We start from the raw sequence: 22,048 nt of genomic DNA, 5'->3' as shown, positions 1-22,048 counted from the left end.
AGCTTCTGGTTCTCTCTTTTGATTTTATATTGTCATGGCCTCATTGATTTTGTTTTCAGGAGTTCCACAGTGGCCCAATTCCAATGTGGGTCAGAAGGTTTCAGACTTTCTCCTTAGGTCTGGAATCTTTTAAGAATGATTTTCGCCTCAGGAACTTGGGTGTTGGACTGACCTGAGACCCTGGCCATGGCTGCAACATGCAGGGATGTAAAGGCAGATGGGGTGGGAAGAAGCCCCAAGATTTCCCAGGGAGTGGATTGAGTATCTGGGTTGTACTGGATGCAAAGCATCAGGGAGAGGAAAGGTAAGCCTCGGAGTCCCAGAAAGAGGCTGTCAGCCCCCAGAAAGAGGCTGGCAAGTGTTGCAGGACCAGGGAAGCAGAGAGAGGTGAGGGTGGGGGCCAGGTCCAGAAGTGGTGCTTCTGGGGCCCAAGAAAGGCTCTAAGTTGATCTGGGTGAAAAGCATCAGGAAGCAGTATTGGTTCCCAGGTGTCTGTGGCCCCAAGACTAGGAATGGCGCAGGGCCCAAACTAGGAGTAGAGAACAGTGGGGGAGATGGAAGGGTGAATGTGGCTTGGGGAGTCAAGGAGCGGAGGGCTGTGCTATAGACTTACCCCAAGAGGCCTGAGGATAGGAGTCAAAAATATTTTTTAAGACAGGAAAGCATTAATGATGTGGAACAGTCATTGATTACTTTTCTTATCCAGATAGGCCTTGATAAAGAGCAACTAGTAGCAAAAGGTGTGAAACAAAACCAGTGGAGTAACAACTGTTAAAAAATTTTATAGAAGAAAAAAATTCCAAAAAAATTTAAAGTTCCAGACCAGGGAAGTGATAAAAAAATCATTGTAATTGAAACAGAGAAACTTCCTATCTGTGCAAGGACAATAAGAAAGATGCTGTGAAGCAAGATTCTGTCCATCTTAGGTTTCAAATTATGAAAATACATACTCACCTGAAAGTACAGAACCTAAGTGCAGAATGTGTACGAAGCGGCTCCCTTTGCCTGGAAAGCAAAGACAGCATTTCCCACAGCCAGAACACAGAAGCTTGCTTCTGTGTTCTAGAAGGGTCAGGCTCTGTCTCAGGGTGGTAGCAGAAGTTGGCACATTTAAACTCAGTATAAATATTTTCTTGGGTGACACAAGTGCACCTATCTACATGCAGGCAATGCACTCATGCAACTAGTTGGTGGTAGTTTAGTAAGCAGAGGCAAGACTGAGGATGTTATAGAATCTTCCAGTACCATTTCAGGGTGCCCAAGGCCACATTATATATGGCAGAGTTGGAGTTCCTGAAAGACAGCCTTGGGAGGACCCTGCATAAAGCTGGGGATGTGAAGCCAAAGTTGCAGTAGAAATCCCAGAATGTTGCAGAAGGTAGAACCTTGGGGTGTCTGCTGAGGAAAGCAATGTTTGCAGTGTGCAACCAGCTCAAGAGAGAGGCTATGTGCCTCAGTAAGCAGAGCTGGGGCTATGGATATCATGAGGTTATTATCCCAAGTGATTTCATCCTGAATCCTAGATGGAGGGAGCTGCAATATTTGATATTTTCTGTCCTATGTTTTAGTCCTCTTTTGTCCTGATCATTCCTTGCTATAGCCAAGATGAATGGTGATTCTGTACCACTGTACATTAAAAGTATGTCATTCATTCTATTTTACGCTATAAGGGCTCCGAGATAGGACATTTTATCGAGTCTCAGAAGACTTTATACTTTTGGATAGTATTGAGATGGTTAAAGATAATAGGGAAGTGGATTGAATGAATGAAATTTTGCATTGTGACTTGAGCATAAGCTATTGAGGGCTATAGGCAGAATGTTATCCTTTGAAGTTAAAAATTTCCCCAATAAGTTCATATGTTTGAATACTTGCTTGATAGTCTGTATGCTACTTAGGGAAGCTTGTGGAACATTTTGGAGGTAGAGCCTTACTGAAAGAAGTGTGTCTTGGTGGGCAGACATTGAAGTATTCCAGGCTAATCCTACTTTATTTCTCTCTTTGTGACTATGGATGCAATGTGGCCAGCAACCTTCCATTCCTGCTCCCGTGCTTTCCCTGTGTCACCTTGAAATGAGGGGAGACCCACTTTTCAACTTCCAGGATGCTTCTTTACAAGTATTTTGTCACTGCAGCAAGAAAATTAACCAATAGTGGAGGAGAGGAAAAGTAAACCAGAGGAAAGAGGATGGGAGGAGAATGGAGCAGACAAGCGGTTAAATGGTTAATATAGCCTGTCACCTTCACAAGATCTAGACTCATTCAGGGAGTAAACCTCTGGACACCTCTAGAGGAATTACATAGATTAGGTCAGCTTCTAGACAATCCTGTGAGGGATTTTCTTGATTAGGTTAACGAAAATATAAAAACACCCTAAGTATGTACAGCAACTTCCAGTAGCAACAGTCTCTATATGAGGAAGTCAGAGACAAATGCTTCTGCTTTTGCCTGCTTATCTTTGTGTCTTGCTGGTGAGTTCATCAACTCTGTTGCTGCTGTTTTTGCTGCCATCCATTGCTAATATCAAAACCTAGGTTCTTTAGCTATCCAGTGTATACTACAATCCAATGGCTCTCCCAAACTTTCCAGGATTTCAGTGCCAGATTGGGGCTAATGAGGCATTTTGCCATGTGGACTGAACAATTACCGGTTTTCATCCTCACTGATGTCAATAAAGCCACTTTTGTACTGCCCAGACTGTATCATTAATGCCCTATAATAAACACCCTTTGAACATATATTTATTTAACTGATCCTCCTGTTCTAGAGCTTTCTGACTATCACAGGGTAGAAAGTAGTGAGCAAAGGATCTAAAGGTAGAGGGAAAAGGTAGGGAAGGGAGGAGGAAAATGGAAAGGTGGAACAAAGGATGGGGAAAATAGGAGACAAGAGGGACTGATTCCAAGGAAGGAGTCAAAGATTTGGTGCAGAATGACGACAGAAATGCTTGCTAATTAGATTCAAGGCAACGGTAGAGAAAGAAAGAGTCAAAGTAGACTGTGTTATTTAAACTTTTGGTGAACAGAATAATGAACTGTCTTAGTCACTTACAGAGCATTGAGGGGAAAACTGGTTTGGAATTAAAGAACTATTACAGGGTGTCCTGAGCTAGAGGTATCACATTTAAACCCACAGAAGTAAAACCATGGGTTTGAAGGGCAGACACGAAGAGGTGTGAGGATGGCTCAGTGTCGAAGTGCACTTGTCAGCAAGCAGGAGGGCAAGATTTTCAACTGCCAGCCCTCATGTATTTCTGACACAGCCCTGAGTAACTATAGCCTCAGCATTTGGAGTCAAACCTGGAGGCACCTAGGAGCTCCTGGCCAACTAGATTGGTCAATATATCAGTTTCATGTTCTCTGAAATTGGATAAGTTGGAGAGTGATAGAACAGGTTAATGACTTCCTTCCCTGACCTCAAAACATAGACAAATGGGAGTATATACCCAAGACACACATACACACACATACAACACACATTAAAAATAAGTAGTTATATGGAAAGATGCAGATATGGTTGGGCATTGCTAATTTTAGGAATGACACAAAACTTGTAATATTAATTGAGCAAGGATACCAAACATAAAGATGCTATCCCTTGACATTTGCTGTGTACATCCAATGAACACTGGCTATATTATCAGGGTTCAAACAAACATCTTGCCAGATGACAAGGTAACAAAAATAATTTAAATGTACAGACTTAACTTTCTACAAAATCTATTGATTATATAAATGATGGCAAAGGAATAAGAAAGAGAAAAGAAGGCGGAATCTTCAATACGGAGAAATCACTCAGTATCTGAGAACTGCTTTCAGAATTGTGTAGGGAGGAAATGGAAAGTACAGCCATATGTGTCTATTAGAAAAAAGAGCAGAGAAACATGACTACAGGAGGTGCCAGGATGCTGATCTGGTAAAGAGCTGAGAAAGTTACAGAATGAAGTTTTTATATGATCTTCACACTTTATCATTCCAAATGCTAAAATGTAATAGTTTAGAACTTGACTTTTAGAGTAAGGTAAGATACACTTTTAAAATCCTGACCTGTTCAGCAATACGAACTCTGGAATGTAACCCACAGTTTAACTCAATTATGCTCAAAAGTAACCTCTGAGATTGTAACTTATTAATAGAAACTAGAAAAGTAAATTGTGTTTCTAAGAGTTATCATAAGCATACAAGTTAAGCCAAATAATGCTATTATCCTAGTGCATGGTTACAGAGAAATATAAATATGCTTAACTGATGAAATGCTGTTATCACTGCATTATAGTGTTAGTGCTGTTATAAGCACATGTTCTGTTCCCACTTTCAGTGTAATCACTTTGATATTCTGTCATTCTATTCCATTTTCCAATGTGTAAACATCTTCTCTGCTTATCAGAAATATTTTTATATGGCCAAAGAGAGCAAATGGGAATAAAAAGGAATCTTACCCAATTCTGCTGCATATTTCTTATGATTTTTCCCTTTTTCATTCTTTCTTTTCTTCTGTCTTCCTCCACACCAGCACTCTATCTTTCCCTTTGTAGGATTTCTGGCACATTCGTATTGGTTTTGACATACAAGTCTCTTCACTGCCTCATCAATTAATGTTGAGCTGTTCTTTTAACCAAATTTTACCAGTGCCTTTAGTATACTATTAAAACAATATATAACTTGCAGTCACAATTTAAGGAATTTTGTTAGCACAACTGAAGACATACAAACATATAATATCCTTCTACTAAGTACCAGATATCATCACATATTTTCTCATTTCTTCCTAATTTTCACCTCACATAAGCAATCTAAAGGGTTGGAAACCCTGTAGATTAGACTTTGAAAAAAAGAAATAATATTTCTCTCTTGTGGAGAAAATCTACAAAAAAACCCTTGATGTCTTTGGAATTCAGAATGACAGAACTGAAGGTTGACAAGATGGAACATCAGGTAAACGTCCTTTCACCCACGGGGACTCAAGTTCAATCTGTTAGACCCATTTCCTAGGAAAGAATTGACTTCTGTAGGTTGTCCTCCCACCTCCACACTTTCATTGTAGCATGCTTTTGCCCAGAGATACACACACACACACACACACACACACACACACACACACACACACACACACACACACACACACACACACACACTAAATGAAACCATATAAAACTGAAATGCTTCCATTACTTCCTGAAAGAATAATCCTTAAAGAAGATGTCATAGTTACAAATATAAATACTGTTTTGCATATATGTTCTGAATTGGAGCTCTGGTTTCAGATCCACAGCTCATCTTTTAATTGGGTCATTTGTTTTCTTGATTCTTTATTCTCTGAGGTATTTGTACATTCTGGGTAGTAATCCTCTGTCAGATGTGTAGCTGGTATTTTCTACCACTCAATGGACTTCCTCTTTGCTATTGCTGAAAACAGAACACACTTCATACACAGGACTTGGAGCAATGAAGCTGGAACTGAAGTGGAAGCCTCATCCCTGAAGATGAATTCACATAGCTCTGGAGGACACTATGCAAGATGCTAATGGATAAAATCATTCAGTGGCCCAACCCCAGCTTCAAAGCCTAATAACCACAACAATGACTGACACAGCACTCTATCTTTATTGGTACAGTAGTGGCACTTTTATCTGGGTGGTAATCAACAGCTATCTAATTGGACTTAAAGCCTGCTCAATTGGAGGAAACGCATACATGGTATTATAAACAAGGCAAATACACATGAACAGAGAGATTATAGATCCTAGAGAAATACATATGACTGTCACATTCCTATAGAAAAGTTATTTCTTACTATGCTATATACATATATTTGATCTTACAAAAGTATACCTCTGACCACTCATGAAAAAAGTTTCTTTCTGCAACAGACTATTACAAAGTTCCATAACTGGTCAAACACAGAGAATAAGTGTCTATGAGATATCAAACCCTATGTGAAACATCTACAATGGAACCTCTGCACCTAAAGCTTACAAACCACAGCAGAGCAAGGGGTAGAGAGAGTGTTAATGTATCTCCCAACACTCATCAGTGAGTCACTCCTCATTCAACACAGGGCAACAAACACAAAAGGCCACAAATGGCCAAAGTGAAAAAATAAGAAACTACAGACTGTGTGTCCCTGGATCAGACTCCTATATCAAACCTCCGCCACACGGGATTCAGGGTCCCTTGTAGAAGAGGGGGCAGAAAGACTATAAGAGCCAGGGGTGGTGAATGACCACAATGAAACAGTTTTCCAGGGGCTGGGAATTAGCTCATAATAACTGACAGCATAAGTATCGGAGCTTGACTTCCAAGGACCCATGTAACTGCCAACATGGTCATACATGCCTGTTAACCTTGCATGGCTTGCTAGTGTAGCCATGAAGACAAGCTTCAAGCACAGAGAGCAATCCTGAGGTGCATAATCAGAGAGTGATAGAGCAAGATATGAAACTTCATCTCTGGCTTCAACACATGCAAACATGAGCATGCACACATACAGACACGTGCACAGAAATAACAGTCTACCCCACACACAAACACTAAAATATGTTGATATGAAGAGAGAAGCAAAGAGTGTTAGGAGTTTTTAACATAGCAATCACAGTTCTAGGAATGGTAAACAGAACTTTTGCTACTGAATTGAATCAATAGACAATGGACAGACCAGCTGACAGCCCTTGGCATTTGCTGTGTACAGCCAATGAACACTGACTATATTACCAGGCCTTCAAACCTGAATCTTGACACCTGACAAGGTATCAAAACAAAGTTCAATGCAAAGTCGTAAGTTTGGACAAGGCCCAGACATTTATATAAAGGAAGTTAAGGGGAGCTGGAGAGATGGGTCAATGGCTAAGAATACTGACCGTTCTTGTAGAGGACTGGGACTCAATTCCTAGCACCTACAGGGCAGTCCATAACTCCAGTTCCAGGGGATTCGACGTCCTCTTCTGACCCCCATGGGCATTGCAAGACACTGTGTACTTACACACATTCAAGCAATACACTCATACACATAAAATAAAAATAATAAAATAGTAAAATAACTAAATAAATAAAATAAAGGAAGTTAAAGGAATAGGAAAGAAAGGAGAAAGAGGTGCTTTCAGTATAGAGAAGTATTTCATTATCTGACAGTAGCTTTGCAAAGCAAGTAAGGATGAAAAAGTGCAATAAATTCAAGAGGCAAGCTAGACTGGAATCCGAATAGAAGTTTGACTAGACAGTGGATGATACAGAGCTAGTGGAAAAGGCTGAGAAAATAGAGGGAAAAAGGTACCACCTGTACTTCATACCTGATGGCTTCAATTAGTAAAATGTAGTCATTCGGAGAAGGACATTGAGAGTCTGGTAAGCTACACTTTGTAAGTCAGTACTTTCTACCAATCAGGACCCTGTAAAGTACCTCTACGTTTAACTTACCGATGATCTAAAGTAACCTCTGTTAATTTAGTTTATCTACTAATATGAATAAGGAAAGTAAAGTACACGCCCAAAAGCTGTTTTCATGAGTAAACAAGTTGCTGCAAATAATGCAGTTATCTTAGTGTATCCTTACAATGAAATATCAATGTATTTGGTTGATATAGTATTATAACACTTTATTGTTATCTTTGGTATTGATCCTGCTGATAGTGTTATAAACTTATGCTCTGTTCCCAGTCAGTATAATCACTCTGATGTTCTGTTAGTCCATTCCTCACTTTCCATTGTCTATATTCTCTGTTTCTCAGGAATGTTTTTGCGTGTGCCCAAGGAGAGCAAATGGGATTAAAAAGAATCTCAACCGAGAATTTGCTTCACGTTTCTTTTTCTAATTTTCTTTTTCCCATTTGGTCTTATCTTCTCTGCTTCCCCCAAACAACACCACCACTCTATCTTTCCCCTTTAAAGATTTATCTGGTAGCTATATTGGTTTTGACACAACCTTGTCATGATTGGCTCATCAACTAACAAGCATTATTGGGGAATTTTATTAGTAACCAAATGTAAGTGAAGATGTAAAAATATATAAAGGCTTCTCTTAAGTGCCATGGCATGTCATATTTTCTGATTTAATCTTAATTTCCACCATGGACAAGCAAGCTGTAAAGAGATAAATCCCACAGGTTAGAACTTGATACACCCCCCATTCCCTTACCTCTAATTCCTCCCCTCTATTCTGGACCATGTCTTTTCCCTGTCAAGTTCAGGTGCTCTCTCTTTTGGCTTTAGTTTTTTTAATCTTGTGAGGAAAATTTGTAAATAAATTATTGCTGTCCTTTGGGATTCAGAATAACACAAAAGCCATGCACACCTTTAATCCCAGCACTGGGGAGGCAGAAGCAGACAGATTTCTCTGAGTTCAATGCCAGCCTGGCCTACATAGCAAGTTCCAGGCCAGCTGGGACTACAAGAGGACTTTGTCTCAAAAGAATCAAAAATAAAGACAAAACCTGTAGGAAAACAAGATGCCAGGCCCTAGGGTGAGGTGAGCCTAAAACTTATAGGTCCAGGCTGCATTCTCTCCTAAAAGGGAGTGACACTGAAAACAGTGGCTCTGATAATCCCTGCTTTGCAGAACACTGTTGGGCTGGCAGGAGGAAGCGGCCTGGTCATAAAAGTGCAGGCTCCCTGCTCTGTGGGAAAGCGTCTTGGTCAACAAACCTTAGCTCATCTCCTTGTCCTAAACAAATAACTCAGCTATCCCTGGCTAAGAGATTAGGCCAGGTTAAAGGTTTACTCCTGAGCTAAAAGCTAAAAGTTTACCATGCTTTTAGCTCTAAGAAAGAAAACATTGTGGCCAATAAATTACTGGATGGGCATTGGTAACCTTGAGTAAAAGTTTAAGAATCCTTCTGGCGCCAACTAACAGACTAAGTATCCTGTTTCTTTATACCCTAAATCTTTGTATGTGACTGTCATATCCCACGTGACTACTAGTTCCTTGGGATGTATAAAAACCATCTAAATTCTAAAATGAATTGTCCTGTTGGGAAGACACAGGTCCCAGAGTTTGACTCTGTCGCCGACCAGGCCCTCTGCCCCGAAGCCAGCAGGTCCCCCACTAAGCAAAGCAAACCTGAGTCCCCACAAAAACCACATGGAATTGGAGTAGATTTGCATTTTTTTCCCAGAACAACTTTCTGAGCTGCACTGAAGTGTATGCACTCTGAGTATGCACTGGAGTGGCTGTCCCAGTTGTGAACATCAGTGCTCTCATTTCCACTATCCAGCATCACTTGATAAGGACAAATGACTCCTTTATTCCAAAAATCTGCAGTTACACTAGAGGGACAGGCAAGGTAGCACATGCTTTAAATCCCAGCACTCGGGAGGCAGAGGCAGGCAGATCTCTGTGAGTTCAAGGCCAGCCTGGTCTACATAGTGAGTTCCAGGACAGCTGGGGCTACAGGAGACCCTGTCTCAGAAAGACCAAAAAAATACATAAAAATAAAAAGTAGAACTAGAAATGTTGTTCATGGCCTGAATATTTATATGACCTTGCAATTCATTCTCAGCAACATGAGAGAGAGAGAGAGAGAGAGAGAGAGAGAGAGAATGAGAAAGAATAGAGAATGAGAGAGAATAAAGTAGAATAACTGGGGAAAGATGGCACAAGCCAAAGGTTACTATGAAATAGCATCATTTACATCAGTGGAATGAACAGACTTTAGCAGAATGAGGCAGTCATTTTTCATATCATGACAGAAGAAAAATGAAAATTCAGAGGCTGATGCAGGGAAATTCTACTAGGAGGTAGACAAACGAGGTTTTCTGTCTTCTCACATTTATATTCTAAGCAGTAAATGGTGTGTGGGAATATATTTAGAGAAAAAAAGACTCAAGAACAACTGAAACTTTAACATAGAGATCCACAAATAGTCAACATGCAGAAACTAAAAGATCATGGAGTGGTCTGGGACCAAATGGGATACCTTATACTGCATCTTCTCCTCCAAAAATTCAGGGATCATTTTGGGAAAGGGAGTAGAAAGATTTTTAAGAGACAACGGTTGTTGATGAATACAAGTAAACTGTGTTGTCTAGGCAGCATAAATTGGTTGTATATGTGAACCCACAGCCATTTACCACAGCATGCACAAGTCCTATAAAAACCCAAGACAGACAATCCCAGCATGGATGAGGGAGTTAAACTGTAAGCTTCAGGTCTAGCTGAGAATCTACTGGAAACTAACGGATGCTGGGAGAGGGACAGTCAGTTTTCCTTACTGGTGTGTAAGAGGAAAAATTAGGGCCTCCCAAGAATCAATAAATCTTCCTAAGGAGGATGGAGTCTCATCAGCATCTGCCTTATTTGCTCTATAGCAAGGGAACCCAGAAAGCAGTCTCATTTGTAGTGCATAATCCTGGAGCCACAAGAGTCACGGGATGATTCATGTGAGAATATACATTCTAAGAGAGGAAAAAGAAGTTCTGGGTTTCTAGGGGTCAGAAAAAAGAAATCCTTCCCTAGTAAAGCAAAGGTCCTCTTTTCTTTTTCACATCATGCTAGATGTACTGTATGAATAAAGACAAAAAAAGTCTCTTGTTAGAAAAAATCATTCCAAAAGAAGTAAAAAGGAACAGGGATTATTCTTGATTTAGTCACTCCAAGAGTAAGCTTTTTTTTTTAATGAGACACTACCACATTATGGTACCTCATGTGAGTAACGAGGCACCACCACAGTTGATGGCTGTCTCTTGCTCTGTGGTTGTTCCCACTAACAGGTTCCCAGCCCTATTGAATGATCCCACACCATGCACAATAAGCAGCTCTAAATCAACTCAGTCGGTCTAAAGAACATTAATATTTTAATTAATTATTTATTTATTTACGTTGTTTATGTGGACGAGTATATTGCCTGTATGGATGTAAACGCACCCGTGTCCTGCAGTATCTATGGATGACAGAAGAGGGCTTTGAATCCCCTGGAAGTGGAGTTACAGATGGTTGATGTCCACCATATAGGTGTTAGAATTTGAACCATGTCCTCTTCAATAGCAGCCAGTGCTCTTGACCACTGAGCCATCTTTTCAGCCCACATTAATGTTGTTAATGTGGAAGGTGGACATGAAGTTAAGAGGAGGATGTGGTTAGGGGATCCTGTGGGTTTTTGAAGGGAACTGAGCATGTTATATCATCAACATATGTTGCTTACACAGAAAAATATTTCAGAGAATTGCAAAAATGCATTTAAGCAAATTTGTGAGAAGCAAATAAATGATATAGCAATTAAATATCTCCCTTTCCCTTAAAAAAAATCCAAGTCCACATAAATTCAGTTCAAAATTCAACCAGGGCTTTAAAAATTAACTAACACTAATCCCTCTCAAGTTATTCAACAAAATAGCAAAGAAAATAAAACATCTAAACTCCTTTTATGAAGCTAACATTATTCTGACACTAAAACCAGATGACAACAACAGTAAAAAGGAAATTAAAGGAAAATAGCTCAAATAAACATAGATGCAAAAATCAATCCAATCATGGGAAATAGAACACAGGAACACATAAAAAAGACGATTCATCAAGGAGAACTGAATAATTCTAGAGATGCAGGGATGTTTAGCATATGCAAATAAATAGACACAAGAACAGAGTAATTCCATGATAATTTTACAAGGTATAAAAAGTACATTTGATAAAACTCAACACACTTGGGGCTGAGAGATGGCTCAACAGTTACAAGCACTGACTGTTCTTGCAGAAGACTCAGGATCAAATCCCAGCACCCACATAATGGCTATCAACCATCTGTAATTTCAGTTCCTGGGTGTCCAAATCCCTCTTCTGTCCTTCGTGGGCACTGTATGACACAGGTGCACTTACATACATGGATAACACCATTCACATAAAGTAAATAAATTTTTAAAAATCTAACACACTTATAAGAATGCTAGAGAAACTAGGAGTAGAGGGAACATAACTCAACATAGTAAAGGCTATCTATGACAGACCTACAGTTAGCATCATGCTAAATAGAATAAAAATCTTGAAACATTTCCACTCAGATCAGGAACAAAACAAAGGTGACCTCTCTCTCCAATCTTATTCAATAAAGGGTTTGAAGTCTTAACCTGGGCAATAAGAAAAGAGAAGAAAATAAAAGGATTGTAAACAGAAAGGAAGAAGTGAAAATATCCTTATTTGTAGATAGCAGGAGTCTATGCATAAGAGACCCTAAGCTTTCAAGGAAAAGCTATCAGAACTGATAAACACTTTCAACAGAGATCATGGTACAAAATTAGCATATGAAAATCTGTAGACTTCTTATATTCCAAAGATCCACGTGCTGAAAAAGAAATCAAGGACGCAATACCACTTAAAATAGGGTTAAAAAAAATAATGTATGAACTAAATCAAGGAAGTGAAAAATCTCTATAATTCAAATTTTCATAAAGAAGGAAACTGATAAAGACACGTGAAGATGGAAATAGTTTTTAAACTTATGAATTAGAATAATTAATATTGTGAAAATGGACACCCTACCAAAAGCAATCTACAAATTCTATGTGATCTCCATCAATATTGATCACTGTTCTTCACAGAAATAGAAAAAAATATCTTAATAGAGTTATGTAAACATAAAGACCACAGAGAGCTAAAGCCCTCCTGAGCAATCAGAATGATGCTTGAAGTATCAGTATATGTGATACAAAGTTATTCTTCAGAGTAGCACTAATAAAAACAGATACATAGATCAATTCAAGGAAAGAGAAGGCCCAGATAGAAGCCCACAAAGCTACAGCCTCCTGATCTTTGACAAAAATGCAAAAAAAAAAAATCAGAGAAAAGAGAAAAGATAGCTCTTTAAAGAATGGTGCTGGTAAAATTGGATATCTCTATGAAGAAGAATGAAATTGATCTTCATCTCTCAGTCTATCAAAAAACTAGCTGCAAATATAACAAAGACCTTCATATAACAACTGGCTCTCTGAAACTTCTAGAGAATAAGAGTGAAAACACCCTAAGATATTGGCATTGTATGGGCATTCTGAAAGGATTCCTGTAGCTCAGGAAATAATGTGAGAAACAACTCAGACAAAGAAAGAAAAATGTTACTTGTGATCTCATATATGAGGATGCTGGTGTCAAATTTAGTTTTATGAGCTTAACTTGGAATTCATGTAGAAGTCAGAAAGCTATACAGAGGAGCCATCAGAAAGAGACTAAGGAGATACAATAATGGAATGTGGATAGAGGAACATATATGATATGAACATTGCAGCAGTGAGATGCCACGTTATAATGATACACGAACAAAAAACAGCCCAACTCTTAGAATTCATTAAAACCAGAAGTGTGGTCCAATCTCTTCTGAGAACTTACTTCTCCTATGTTCCCCAGATCTGTGTTCTTAAAACTGTTCTCTCAAACACAAGGCTTGCTTTCTCTGTATTAAAGCAGTGTATCTATCGTGAAATGGGGAAAGAAAAATAGAACTTGTCTCTTTAGGTTATTTTCCCTTTCTGACCCCTATTGATGTAGAACAACAGACACAAACATGTTACCAGTCAAATGCTACCTCTTGTTTATAGTACAAATGGTAAAATGCACACCTTTAAACTGCCTACACACACACACACACACACATTCTTCTGGATCAAGGGCAAAAAGAACATGAGGGATCAAAGCATATGTTTGGTTACAAGAGGAGCCCAGTGAGTAGTAAGATGTTTTACAGTATAATGAAGCTGTGACATTGTTAAATGATCTCAAATACATCATTAGCTTTGGTTAAAAGGTTGGGTAAAGGCCTGGCATGATGGCACATGACTTTAACTTCAGTATTTAGGGTGGGGAGGCAGACAGGTCTTTGTTAGATCCAGGCCACCATGGTCTAAGCAGTGAGTTCAAGGCAGGCTGGGGTTTCAGAGAGACCCTGTCTCAAAAACAAACAAATAGAAAAAATTAGAAGACATTCACAAAAAATTTGTTCCCACTAAAGAGAGGATTAATAAAGGTAGAAAGATATCAGTGGGAATGAAGCTTGGGAATGCAGAAGACAAAGCTGGGGCCAGGGAGGGATTAACCTAAACTAAAGATGCATGAAAAAAACATGAAAATCTACTATTATGAAAGCTATTTTTAAAACACAACTTCAATTTAGAAAAAGGAGATAGAGGGGAAGTATCCTGAGTAAGTACATAAAGAGTCTCCCCAAATCCACATGATGTTAAACAAAACTTCAATGGCCATGAGTAGTATATCTTCTCAAGATTTGTGATAAGACAGATGCAAGTGGTCTCCACATAATCCAGGCTATTACCATTAATCTTCATTGTCCACGGGAATTAGAATACAAGACATGATTACTAAGACACCACATAGTTAGGATGTAGGACAAAAAGAGATCAAATCAACTAATCTGGGTGCTTCGCCATTGCTGGCTAGCTTTCATAGTGCTGGTAGGTGCTATGGAGGCATTGGAGAGAAAAAAGTCAACTTAGTGGTCTTCCCAGCACTCAACTCTGTGAGCAACAGTACCAACCGCCCAGGAAAGATGTGTGTGGTACAAGAGTGGCATGACTAATATGGGAGTAAAGAGCATTTTTGTGATTGAATTTTAGCCTCACTTTACAGGAGGAATTCTTATCTTCTAATCTAATGGCCAAAGGTTCATGGTTGGGGAGGTCGAAGGACCTAGGGGAGAACCTATTTCTGTTTGTGGTTTGTTCTAAGTGGACGATGTTCAATTGCCTTCTAAATGTTTATGCTTATACTCATGGATTTGTGTTGTGGTCCGCCTTGGCCAGTGAAGCTTGTGTTTGCTGTGGGCCGTAGCTAATGCAAAGATTCACAGCTGGTCAAAATGCTAAACTAAGTGACTGTTGAGTGCTCAAAGGGCTGTCTCTATCCCCTCCAGCATGACTTTTCAAATTCCAAAGGAGAGTTGGTGAAAGAATTCAAAGCGAGAAAATGGGAACGAGTACTATGAAATGCTTTCTGGACAGCATGCTGCTTTGGTACCGATGAAGTCACAGCAACAGTATCTAGTGCAGAAGTCCTTCACAAGACCGAATATCAGCACTCCATGTGGTCACAGAGGAATTGAAAAGGCCACATCTACTCCTGAAGAGCTCTAGGTAGTTACTGGTACCAGGGTGGGAGGATTTATATTCCTCAGTGGCATAACCAATGGTAAGTACTTTAGCTCAAGTAAATAACCTCCAACCCATGCTCAGAAAGGCAACTCTACATTATTAAAAAGTGTTAAAACCCACATGAAAATGGGGGGCATGAGACTTACTGGGAAGAACGGGGTATGGTGAGAGGTTGAAGGGGATAGGAGAAGATAGTGGGGATGAATACCATCAAAGTACACTATATATATGTATGAAATTATGATAAAATGTTTTTAATAAAGACTGGAACTCTAAAAAAGTACTAGGAATACATAGAATAAATAATGTTAATGGTCAAGCAATATATTTGTTAGGATGACTTTAAGGGTTCTGAGACCTTCCTTTGACAATTACCTCAAATATACTCTAATAAAACATACTAAAATCAGGACTAGAGTTCTATAATAATTGTACATGATTTTCATTACCTTTTTTAACTTAAGCTGATTGTGTATAGCTTTTACTAAAAGGTAAGGTGCTATAAGAATTGAGATCTCTATGGGCCAGAAATGTATTAGCAGGTAAAAGTGTTTGCTATGCAAGTGTAATGACATAATTTTGATCCCAAGAACTCAAAGAACAGAACTCAATAAACTCTCCAGAATTTCCCTTGAATCCAACCCACTGGCAATAGCGCTCATACACACACATTTATACATATACACCTCATAAAAAATCAACGAAATAATAATCAGTTATATACAAGAGATGAAACACACTGGACTGTTGTCTCTGTAAGTACTTACTTTGAATTTTATAACTGATTCAGCAATAAACAGGTCCTCAGCAGAGTTACTAATGAAAAAGTGAGCAGTGCCACCTCAGAAACATGGACTTTAACTTCTGTGCAATTGCCATCGATTTTATCTCCAGAAATGACATCACAGTATGCACTGGCAAGAAAACCAGACTGAATCTTTGATGATAGTGCCCTGCAAACACAAGAAAAGTTAATACTTAAGTTAAATTCAACACAGTCAGTTGCAACAAGACTGTTTCTAAAACAATAACAACAAAAATGCCTAAACTTTGTGCTATGTAGCTGTGAGTCAGAGTCCCAGTGGGAAAAATTTCAACACAAAGACTTCCGCAGTGGGAGTGAAAGCCTTTTGGGTATCAAAGGCCTCTTTTCACAGCCTAACAGAGTCCCAGTTCTGGGAACTGCTACCAAACAGTGAAAGTCAGAAAACATCAGTAGAGGTTTGAGGGAAAAGCACGAGCTGTGTGGAAAAAATTCATTTCATGTTTTTCCTCTGCTGAACTTAGGAAAATATTTATTACCTCTAATGTTTTGTTAATGACATTATTTCGTCAAAAGTCACTTACTTGCAAAGGTTTAAATTGTTTGGGGCTAGAATTAAAAATAATCTAGCAGTGCAGGAGAGATGTCTCAGTGGTTCAGAGCAGTGATGGCTCTTGCATAGGAGCTGGGTTTGGTCCCCAGAAGCCACATGAAGGTTGACAATCATTTGTAACTCCATTTCCAGGGGATCCAATGCCCTCTTCTGACCTCTGAAGGTATTGCACAACACTGTGCACTTGGATATGCGAAGGCAATACATTCATACAAATAAAATGAATAAAAACAATTTATGAACAATAAAAATAATTTAGTATTTTTACTTAGAGGTACGTGAAGCAGTACGTATAAATGTATTTTGTATCTCCCATCTAGAAAATGACAGAAATGTTTTTAAACCTTTTTTTAAAATCTTACTTATTATTTGTATTTTATGTGTATGCATGTATTGCCTGCATAAGTGCACGCATGTTGTGAAATGCCCACAGAGGTCAGAAGAGGCTGTCGAATCCCCTGAGACTGGAGTTACAGTTGTTAGCTGCCATGTGGATGCTGGGATTCGAATGCTGGTCTTCTGCAAGAACAACCAGTCTTTGCAACCACTGAGCAATCTCTCCAGCCCCCAGAAATTTTTTAATATATATTTTTATTGAGCTTTTGTAATTTCATGTAAGAGTTCTTAATCAAATTGAGACCTCCTCCCCATCCATACCTTCCCCATTCTCCCACCAGATCTCATGTATTAGACCATACATGTAAAGTCCTATCCAGTCAAGCATTTGTACCCAAACGTCATTCAGTGTACATTCATCCACTGGAATCTAATCAGTCCATCTAGAGTTCATACGTAAGGCATACTCTCACTCACCCAGTAGCAATCAGTCTCCAATAGTTTTCAGTCTCGTGTGAGCCTGCCACCCATTTCTGCCCTCCTCTTTGGGCCATTGTTTAATTGAGTTGACATGGGTCCTGTGCTCAATGACACAATTGCCACAAATTTACCTGTGCAAGCTTCCAGTGGCCTGAAAGCCTCTGCTTCCCTGTGTTCATAAACCAACCCTGGGTCTTACAATCTTTCCATCCCTTCTTCAATGGCCCCTGAGCCATGGGTGGGTGAGGCTCCATATAGGAGTCCTATCCTACACTCTGCAGTCTCTTATTCTTTAAATCTTGAGCATTTGTGGCCTTCTGTGCATTGCACTCTATTGTATAAGGAAACTTTAGTGTTGAGAGTTGAGGGATGCATTAGTTTTCTCTCTACCCTATTGTTCCTCTATGCTCCATGGGCCTCTCAAACATATGTGCTCTGTGTCTGACCAACTATAAACTGATGTTTTCACTTTCTCTCTCGGTGTTTTCAGTGAGCTAAGCACTGTTGTAGAATTTGATGTGTAAACATACAAACATGCATTCATGTATCATTTTGATTTGACATCAAGGAAGGGTGGTGAGGATTGATGGTCCTATGCTGAGGTTACAGGAAAAGCACAAGGTTCAGTTGAGCTTATCTACAGTACAAACTGTTGGGGGACCCTGCTGCTAAGGTTGCAGTCCACCATGTCCAGAGAGCTCTAAGGAGCTCAGTGTTACATGGAGGACTCCCTTTCTCAGTGGGGGCTGCCTGCTCTCTGCCTGACTTATCTGGAAAGTGCCTTCCAAGCATGGGTGCCTGGCCTTATTTGGAACATGACCTTTGGCATTGTTACCTGCAATAAACTCCCCCCAGGTTTTGTCTATATGATAATTAGGCATTGCCCTATAGCCAGATGATAGGATCCCCCTACCACATGTAAATAAAGCAAACTACAAACACCTATCATATGAAGCTTTGGCTGCTGCCTCCACACTATATTTTTCCCTGACCCCACAGAATAAACAGAGCTGTATCACTGAACATGACTCCTCAGAAGGTTTTTTCCATCCATGCTCACTGGCCATCCTGACCCCGCCCATCGCTTCTGCTCCCTTTGTTCTCATGGGTCAGTGGCCAACAACCCATGAAGGGAGGGAGAGACCCAGAGCTGGCACCCAACATGAGGCTCCTGGAATGTGCAAAGTTTGTGAGTACCCCCTCTTTAAGAGGGTAACGGCAGCTTTGCCTTTGTTAGCTCACCCTCGAGGATCTGCAGTTTCTCCTCTTTCCTCCTTTTACTTTCAGTCTGAGTCTTCGCATGAGACCATTAAAGATGAAGGAGAAATTGAGGACTTCTGATCAGGCCTACTCCCCGATGTTAGCTGAAGGCTCTTAGTCCTCTAAATGGACTCTGGTTGCCTGCCCGGTGTAGACAAAGACCTCCTATGTATACATCTTTCTAATACAAAACCAGTCAAGCAATGACCAGTTAAATACTCTTAGAGTGGGTCGCAGGTTCTCTGAAACTTACAGTCAGGCTTGCACTGTGGACTAGCGAGGAATTCCCTGAGGCCTTCGGTCCCAGCAATGTTCCCCTAGGAATTGGTGTTTCACCCCCTTTCCTTTTCTATCTTAAACCATACCCCTAGAAACAAAGAATCCCCAAAGTTCTAATTTGCAGGGATTTTCATACACATTGAATTCAACTGTAAGGGGAGCAAATAAACTTCCTCATCTGTTTTGTTATCTCTCACCCCAGGGCACTCAGGCTCAAGCTGAACAGATAGGGTGAGAATTTAAATTGACCTGCAGAGAGAGAGAGAGAGAGAGAGAGAGAGAGAGAGAGAGAGCACTCAGGCTCAAGCTGAACAGATAGGGTGAGAATATAAATCAGCCTGCCCGATAATATAAGCAAAAACAAGGGATTTAAAGTGGTGGGTAGCCACAGAGAACTTAAAGAATTTAAGGCAGCTTGCCCAATGGACAAATGGAAAAAAAGATTTTAAAAGCCATTTTTTTCCGTAAACTTTTTCTTGGGGGAAGGGGCTCATTCCAGACGACCACCCTGCATGGAGGGCTTTCATCTGTAGTCCTCGGCATCCCTGTGGGCTTCCCCTTTGGGGGAAGAGCCTTCGTACCGCACACACCCTTATGGTGGCTGGTTTGCAACGAGGGCTCTCATGGCACAGGTCCTGGCCTTTTCTCCCCCGCCACGATGGTGGCTACAGGGCCCATGGGAAGCAAGCTACTGTCAACACATAGTTAAAACTATGAGAGCTTAAAAGGGATAGCTTACTTGGATGAGAGACTTAAAATGTGGACTCCACTGGCCCCAATCGCTTCCCTTTTCTGCATTGTGATTCTAAGCCTGTTTTTCTCTGGAATAGAGTATTTCCCTCACTGATGTTCAGTTACTGTATGCTTGCTTTTGTCCCTGCCACATCATTCCCTGGGTACCTTCTAGTTACAATGTCATGGACAGATTAAAAGAAAAGAGTATTATGATATTGTCTTTTTGCATTTTCTTCTAGGTACCACTGTTTTTGGTTTCTTATTCCCCAGGTCATGGACACTTAATCCAAGATCATGTATAATAAATTATAAAATGTTTTTGCCAATCCAGACTGACAGCCCTCTTCAAAGGAGTTCACCATGTGAATTAACCATCTTGCCTTGGTTTAAAAAGTAAAATATGGATAAACAATTTTTAAAAATTTTAGACTAAAGAAAAACAAATGCCTTATTGTATTAATTATATTGGTAAATTGGCACGTGCTGTTTGAGCTCACTGAGATGCTGACTCTGGAGATGGGATTGGCCCTCCCACTTCAGATTCAAGCCTATTATCTCAAGATATGTTCTCCAAGACTTTTCCAGGTTCAGGCTGGCCCTCTGACCCTGTGACAAGAAAAGGAAAACAACAAAACAGCCTAAGAGTAAATGCACTGTACAATTAAAAACAGCTAAGGTGTAAATGAATTTCAACAGGGGCTATTACTGTCTATAGTAAAAGTAGTTAATAGGATTCTCTATTTGATCACAATACTGAATAAAGTCACTAACACAGACTAATGTAAAACGTATGTTAAATACAAAGATAAATTTAACTACTTAAAAAAAAAGGACAGATTTATTTTTAAAAAAAAAGATCTTCTGCCTACAGTTCCTCAGTCAATAAGTAAAGCATCACAGTTTTCCTTAACTGATTATGCTAAAATCTATAAACATCAATTTGATAATGCTTAAATATGTACCAGTTACTTCATTCTACCTCATCATTATGTATGGCTTTGTCCAACACAGCCACTTTGAGATGAGATTCTCACATATATACATATGTATGCATATGTATATGTATATGTATATGTATGTATGTATATGTATATATATGTATGTGTGTGTATTTGTGTGCATATGTATATATAATATATGAATGTATATGTAAAGTATTGCTGGCTTTTAAGAGATTCTTTCATATACATCTGATCAAAAATTTCATCAACGTAATTGGTCTTGGTTTTGAAACTGGTTTGTTGTAACATTGTGTCTAACCACAGTATTTATTGAATGAGACTGTTGTGAATGTATAGATTTATTTTTAATGCTAATAAAACAATTACTAAATAATAATTTACTAGATATCATATTGACTTGTAAGTTCTCTTGTAAACCAAAATTGTTAAATTACAACATAGTTCCTATTAAAAATATAAATTAACTCTTAAGGAATGATTGCTTCTGCTCCAGGGTACAATTTATCTCTATGTTTAGATATGTTTTATATATAATAAACATTTTCCAAGTCTGTGTAAAACATCTCTAAACATTTAAGGGAGATTTGGTTGTTTAAAACCTGCTTCAATGCTTACAAGGACATCTTAAAGTTTACACAATATAATAATATATTTAAGATAATTGTTCATCTCTCTATATATATATGAGGTAAAATATTAATTGCTTGGTAAATTTATTTACAGATTTGTTCATATTTTGTTATTAAAATTATTAAATTTTAATAATTTAAAAATCTAAACAGGGTTATAGCACAGTTTTCCTGAACTGATTATGCTGGAGGTTACAAACATCAATTCGATAATGTTTAACTATATACCAATTGCTTTTTTCCACCTAAAGCAAGGTTTTGGTAGACCACTTTCTAAACTACATAAGGTAAAAGATATTTAACTCTCTTGTGTTTTCTATAAGGTGTACCTGGGAACTTATAAAACACAGTGTGTACACGGATAATATTAACTTATTACATTATCTCATGTATATTATTTAGATTCCATGTTCTTTTAAAAAGATGATGCTACACACTACTTTCTTCTGAGTCCAACAACTACCATCTTCATGACTTCACATGTGTCCACTAACAAAAGATCATCACAATTGGACGTGTTGGCTTACGTATCTAATTAAAGGAGGAGGGGTAAACAGGGTCATTGGATCCCACCTGAGTATCCAGCTGCTCTTCCAAGCCAACTGTATGTAAGTTGGCCCTAATCATACATGGTCTCCTGCATTTGGGGAGGACTAAAGTATATTATCTGGGGAAAGCTAAGAAGAGAAGGCTTGATCCATGCTGGGTTAAGGCTTTCCAATGTAGATACTCTCAGGTCACTCATATACCTCAGCAACCCCACAGTCATCTCCATAAGTAATTTCAGTAAACTCAGTGGTTCCCCAGAAAAACTTTAATGTAATCAAACATTGGTTTGATACTACAACCTAAAAAGAGGATAAACATTCTTAGTAGCCCCAGAAAAGAATTCTCACAACAGATGAAAAATGTAT

General features: G+C 39.1%; 1 long non-coding RNA gene across 1 annotated transcript in view; it reads right to left on the bottom strand.

Moving 5' to 3' along the window:
- Positions 1-16,114, bottom strand: part of LOC115067940 — a 21,270-nt gene extending 5,156 nt beyond the window's left edge. The window contains exons 1-2 of the long non-coding RNA XR_003847296.1: positions 15,845-16,114; positions 4,439-4,641 (exon numbers count right to left, since the gene is read on the bottom strand). This is a non-coding gene — a long non-coding RNA (uncharacterized LOC115067940). The remainder of the gene's footprint in view (positions 1-4,438; positions 4,642-15,844) is intronic.
- Positions 16,115-22,048: the final 5,934 nt, after the last annotated feature.

This window comes from Nannospalax galili, unplaced genomic scaffold (assembly GCF_000622305.1).
Source record: "Nannospalax galili isolate Female #2095 unplaced genomic scaffold, S.galili_v1.0 scaffold767, whole genome shotgun sequence".
Lineage (NCBI taxonomy): Eukaryota > Metazoa > Chordata > Mammalia > Rodentia > Spalacidae > Nannospalax > Nannospalax galili.
This window is presented reverse-complemented; position numbering and strand designations above follow the sequence as displayed.